Below are 6,000 nucleotides of genomic sequence, written 5' to 3' on the forward strand. Positions count from 1 at the left end.
TGTGGCTCTCCTCAACAAAAGTTAAAGCCTCCCCTTCCTCCGTGCAATCTGGAAGCAACCCTTATCACCAACTACACCCCAAGACCTGATGTTTGCTTCCCACCTGCTTGTACTCATTAACCTCTCTTACATTTTTCCTTAAGCTCTTCCTTGTGCACCTCTTAACTCAGGCATGAAACCCAAAACCATGCCTCGGGTGATGACTGCTGCCCTGACAAGACCTGCCACAGGCCCAGACCACCGAGAGCTTTTGAGGCCAACTCATACCTGCACAAGAGGACCATGGAGTGACTTCTGGGATGATCTATTCCCTTTACCTCATTAGAATACTAAAATCCCTGCCCAAGGAAGGGGGAGGGCTCAGCCTCACATACATAACACACAGTGTAGATATTGGCATTTTTCACTAAGGCACATGCTCCACCTTAGGCCCATCTTTACATATGATGATGACAAGACTTCCCTATCTAGGGATGCCTGCGTGGCTGAATTGTTGAACCTCTGTCTTTGCCTGAGGTCATGATCCAGGGATTCTGGGATCAAGTCCCACACTGGGCTCCCCGCAGGAAGCCTGCTTCTCCCTCTACCTATGTCTCTATCCCTCTCTGTGTCTCTCATGAATAAGTAAATAAAATCTTAACGAAAATATCTATCCTAACTCTCAACAAAGGGAACCCATTCACCATCTTTTGGGGAGTCACGGCTTTGGAAGCCATTCCCCATGATCTCCTTAGTTGCTGTAAATAAGCTTTCTTTGTGCAACAACTCAACCTGGTACGGTTTCTGACTCATCAAGGAGAGAACTCACGTTGGATCTGTTGCACCCTCACCTTCCTAAAAGAGAGATTATAAGGGGCCCCCGATTATCCAGAATCACGCAGGAATCAGAGAAGAGGAAAGGTTCTGCAGTGGGATATCTACCCTAGCCTAAGGATTTCGGGCTCTTCGGGAAATTAGTACTAAGAAATGTCACCATCCACCTTGTGCCAGAAACTGTTTTGAGATGTTTATTTCTACCACTACAGCTGGCACGTAGCGGTGCAAGCGCAGCTGCCTGTGGGAATCCCAAACAGACCAGATTTGGCCTCTTGCCCCTGACAAAATCCACAGGCAGAGACATTAGTGGCGGTGAAATAAGAAAGGAATTTATTTCAGCGACGCCAACGGCTGCAGACCGGCTCAAAGACTCTTCAAAGTATTGGAAACGCTTCCAGGTTTATACACAAAAAATGTGGGGCAATGGCAGGTGGGCAGTGAAGGTCAAATGATCACCGTCTCAATCACGAGTGGGGCCTTGCTGGCTCACAGCAGGGCTTACTGCTGGAGGGGGCAGTTTGGTTCCACCAGGGGATGCTTTGCCCTCAGGGTCTTCCACCCGAGACAAGAAACGAGCTGGACAGAAGCCAACTAGAAAGTTTGAGGTCAAAATGGAGGCAGCTCTCACCACCTCTTCGATTCCCCAACAGCAGGAAGCAGAAGCACCCGTGGGTGTAGGGAGGCAGACGCTGGGCGAGCTAAGACACGCAGAAACTCTCAACCCAGGCGACAGGCGACCCCACCCCACCACACCCCAGGACTGGCAAACCACCCTGAACGCGGAGACTCCCCAGGGATGCACACCACTGCCCTCCCGCTGCATACCTGCGTACTCTGTCCAGGCTTCTTTCCCCCTAAATCGCCCACTCGCTGCTGGTTCCAAGCACAGATCCAGGAAGTTTGGAAGCGTCCGAAGAGGCGGAACTGACGCACTGCTCCCAAAGAAAATTCAGTAACAACCTCACACTCCCCCCCAGCGGAAGTGCCAGCGAAACCATGGAGCTTCTGGACTACACTTCCCAGAAGGCACCGGATCCGCCTTCCTGAGCGGAAGTGCATGCCGCCACACGGAGCGTCTGGACTACATCTCCCAGAACGCACCAGATCCGCCTTCCTGAGCGGAAGTGCAAGCCACCACACGGAGCGTCTGGACTACACCTCCCAGAATGCCAAGGGCGAAACGTTTTTAGTCTCACCCTCCAAAAGTGTTGCGGTTGCTGGGAGCTCCTTGTCTACACTTCCTCAAAATGCCAGAATGGGAGGAATCACGTAGTCTCGACTTCTTCGGTGGTTATGAGGGTTTCTACACTAAGAGTCTGCGTTGCCTCTGCCTGAGTGCTCAGAGAAATTATTCCATGGACACAACTTCCTGAATTCGAAATGCCTCCAATTGTGACAGGAGTATTGTTGGGAAGGAACCGGTGAGGAGATAACAATCTTCAAGAAATTAACGGGGGGGGGGGGGGGGGGGGCAGAAAATAACGGGGAATGATTGCTTAGGCGACACAAGATAATTGAAAGGTAGATGAAAGGCCGATATGAGGCTAAAACAGGGTTTAAAGAATGGGTGGGATGGAATGACTTGGGAGAAGCGGTGACCCCTATGCCAGACCCTGATGTACCACAAGTTTAGTAGAAAGAACAACTTAACTCCTAACTCTGGGAAACGAACTAGGGGTGGTGGAAGGGGAGGAGGGCGGGGGGTGGGGGTGACTGGGTGACGGGCACTGAGGGGGGCACTTGACGCGATGAGCACTGGGTGTTATTCTGTATGTTGGCAAATTGAACACCAATAAAAAATAAGTTTATTATTAAAAAATAAAAATTAAAAAATTTAAAAAAAAGAAAAAACAAGACAGCCGAAGTGGAAGCTTGTCCATATGGAAAGTCGCTCTTGCCTCACTTAAACTTTTTATTAGAATTATTATCCCTACTTCGGAGGTGAAAACGTCAAGTTTCAGTGAAGCTACAAAATTGTCCACCATCTTAAAACAAGCAGAAGAGCTGCAGAGCTTGACACTGGAGTTATGCTGATTCCCAAAGCCTCTGATTTAACGCCAAAACACTGAGGAGGATTCTGTAGGTGAGGGAGCATGTTCCAGTATTAGGAGTTTTTTTCCTTTATATTTCTGGTTAAAATATCTTTATTATAGTTAGCAATTTTAAAACACATAAAAACTAAAAATAGTATGAACCAAAATAAGAAGAAATGCACCTAGAATCCTTCCCCCTGGGGAAAAAAAAAGGTTTGTCTCCTAAACTTGTCTCCATAAACTTACATATACCTATCAACATACTTATTTGATTTTTAAAATGAACTCTCATGTTCTCTATTCATTTTTCTAGACTGTGTAAACATTTTCTAGTATCAGTCACTGAAAATCTAACTCCTTTCAAATAATGGCTGTATGATATTGCATAGAGCAGATTGAGAATGAAAACCACAACAGCCCCTGACATCTGGAAGCTGGTGTGGCACTCACAAATAGGTCATGTTGTTCTCCTTTGGGATAGTAAATGAATCACTATCCTCAAATGAGTGTTCTCTGAGACCATGGTGAAGCGAGACAAAACAAGGCTCCTTCTTAATTCTGTTGAGACAGACAAAAAACAAGATCACTGTGCCAGCCACACAATGCCAACATCCCCCTTTTGCTGTTCCAGTCTGCCTTCACAAAAGATGAAATAATCTTAGAATTGCTCCTGCTTTCTGAAAGTATTTAATCTAGAGTGAACCCTGCTTCCTTAGGTCCTCCCCAAAACACCAAACAAGCCTCAAATGTTGTAATAGATTCTTTCTTTTACCCTCTTTTTCTTTGGATGCCTCAAAGTTTTCCCTAGTGGGTGTACTCTCTTACTGCAATAAATAATAAACCCAACTTGTCTAACTATTGGTGTGTTTCTGGATGAATTAAGTAAGTATTTTGGCACATTCCCAGATAAATAGTAGGTTTGCTATGACATGTGAAGCTGCAATGAATATCATTTTATGTTCTTCTGGGACAGACAGAAATTTTTGGTAGTGAACTATCAATCACAAATCACTCCTTTCTTAATCTCTTCCATTTCAGAGAATAGAAAAGCTGAATGCTCACTTGTCCACCTTCCTTGCAGCCACACAAGTCCATGCATGCAACTGGCTAATGAGATACTGTCAGAGAAGATTACAAGGTACAGGGGAGTAGGGACCTGTGCAACCATGATCTGTCCAACAGTTTGGTGTAGTGCACAGGGTCACCAAGGAATCACACATGGCATGGTGGAAATGCAAGGGCTTAACAGCCTTGTTGCCCCAGGGTGGTGCTGGCTCCCCAACACCTTGGCCACCTTCTGGTCACATGGGGGCAAACACGATGTAGATAATGTTCCTTCCTTGTTAACAAGGATGAATTACTGCAATGCGTAAGGGTGGAAGTATGAGGGGTGGGTCCTTAGAAGGGCAGAGAAAATACATCTAGATGTTTGGTCACCCTTGCACTCCCACGTCATCCACTAACTCCCATGGTGTCTCCGAGGTTGCAGACAATGTCTGGGAGGAAAAGAAGGCCCTGTGTGGGAAGCTCTACCCAGTTTGGGTCACTTGCCAGCCTCAAGTAAGACCTATTTTCATGCAGCACTGAACAACTGATGACATTGCTGAAAACAGGACAGTTGAAATGAGGTCTTCTCTGAGGAAGGAATTAAAAATTGAAGTACAGGGGTACCTGGGTGGCTCAGTGGTTGAGCATCTGCCTTTGGCCAGGGCGTGATCCCGGATTCCTGGGATCGAGTCCCACATCAGGCTCCTTGCATAGAGCCTGCTTCTCCTCCCTCTGCCTGTGTCTCTGCTTCTGTTCCTGTGTAAAATGGCATACGTGTTTTTTCCAGGCCCTTGTAAGGCTAAAGATTGAACTGGTGACATTGGGGGCTTTCAGGGTGAACATGGTTACACGTGGTGCTTATCTGCTGTGTGGTTTATGTACCTAATATGCTTATGGGTGGGGTCCTTTGGGATGTTTCAGGTACTGGTTATTCTGGTTCCCATAAGTGAATGCAGTATGGGCACTCATTTTGGCTGCTTTCAGCATAAAATGTCACCACCTTCTGAGGGGGTATGCCCCCTCATGGCAAAAAATTTGACCCATAACAACAAAGACTCCTGCCTGCCACATAAGTTAACCAGGATGCAATGGGTTTTTGACAATACTGCATATCAGATAGGGAAAAAGAATAGGGCACCTGGGTGGCTCAGCAGTTTAGCATGTGCCTTGGGCTCAGGTCGTGATCCTGGGGTCCTGGGATCGAATCCCACATTGGACTCATTGCAGGAAGCCTGCTTCTCCCTCTGCCTGTGTCTCTGCCTCTTTCTGTGTGTTTCTCATGAATAAATAAATAAAAACTTTGAAAAAAACACACAAAAAAACCCTATATCTTTTTGCAGAAGATAATTCAAAGGTTGGGTGATGTTCATTCTTTCCCTTTGCTATCTTGTACCTTAGATACTGTAATATAAATTAATATTATTACATATTATATTTGATGATTTAAGAAATAAGAGATGGAAGAAAAAATACTTGGGTAATACATACACAAATATATTAATAAAAAAACAAGAAATACTTATATTTACAGTCCTCATTTCTGCATCTAGTCACATTGTCCTAACTGGTATTTATAACAGCTCTTCTACTACTTATACACATTCCCTTTGTGCTCAACAAGCACTTCATTTGGTTGTGGTTCTTTTTAAAAAATTTTTAAAGATTTTATTTATTTATTAGAGAGAGAGAGAGAGAGAGAGAGAGAGACGGGGGGGGGAGAGAGAGAGGCAGAGAGAGAGGCAGAAGGAGAAGCAGGGTCCATGAAGGGAGCCCGATATGGGACTCGATCCTGGGTCTCCAGGACGACACCCTGGGCTGAAGGAATGGGCTAAACCACTGAGCCACTCAAGGATTCCCTGGTTGTGGTTCTTTACCTGTAAATGAACCAAATGTTCATTCTTGAAGGGTCTGGGACATTAGTTGACCTGCCTATATTGGGTGTTTTACTTTTTAAGATTTTATTTTTAGGTAATCTCTACACCTAATGTGGGACTTGAACTCACAGCCCTGACATCAAGAGTTGCAAGCTCTACCGACAGCCATCCAGGTGCCTCTGGGTTGTTATACTTTTTCACTAACTTTAATTACAAGGTATGGTAGTTGT

At 45.5% G+C, this 6,000-nt stretch overlaps 1 protein-coding gene across 1 annotated transcript in view; it reads right to left on the reverse strand.

Moving 5' to 3' along the window:
* LOC121478990 (zinc finger protein 226-like) overlaps nt 1–1,806 on the reverse strand; it is a 39,229-nt gene extending 37,423 nt beyond the window's left edge. The window contains exon 1 of the mRNA XM_041734510.1: nt 1,642–1,806. The gene's annotated coding sequence lies outside the window, so the exon portion shown is untranslated. The remainder of the gene's footprint in view (nt 1–1,641) is intronic.
* Between the last annotated feature and the right edge of the window lie 4,194 nt (nt 1,807–6,000).

This window comes from Vulpes lagopus, chromosome 2 (assembly GCF_018345385.1).
Source record: "Vulpes lagopus strain Blue_001 chromosome 2, ASM1834538v1, whole genome shotgun sequence".
Classification (NCBI taxonomy): Eukaryota; Metazoa; Chordata; class Mammalia; order Carnivora; family Canidae; genus Vulpes; species Vulpes lagopus.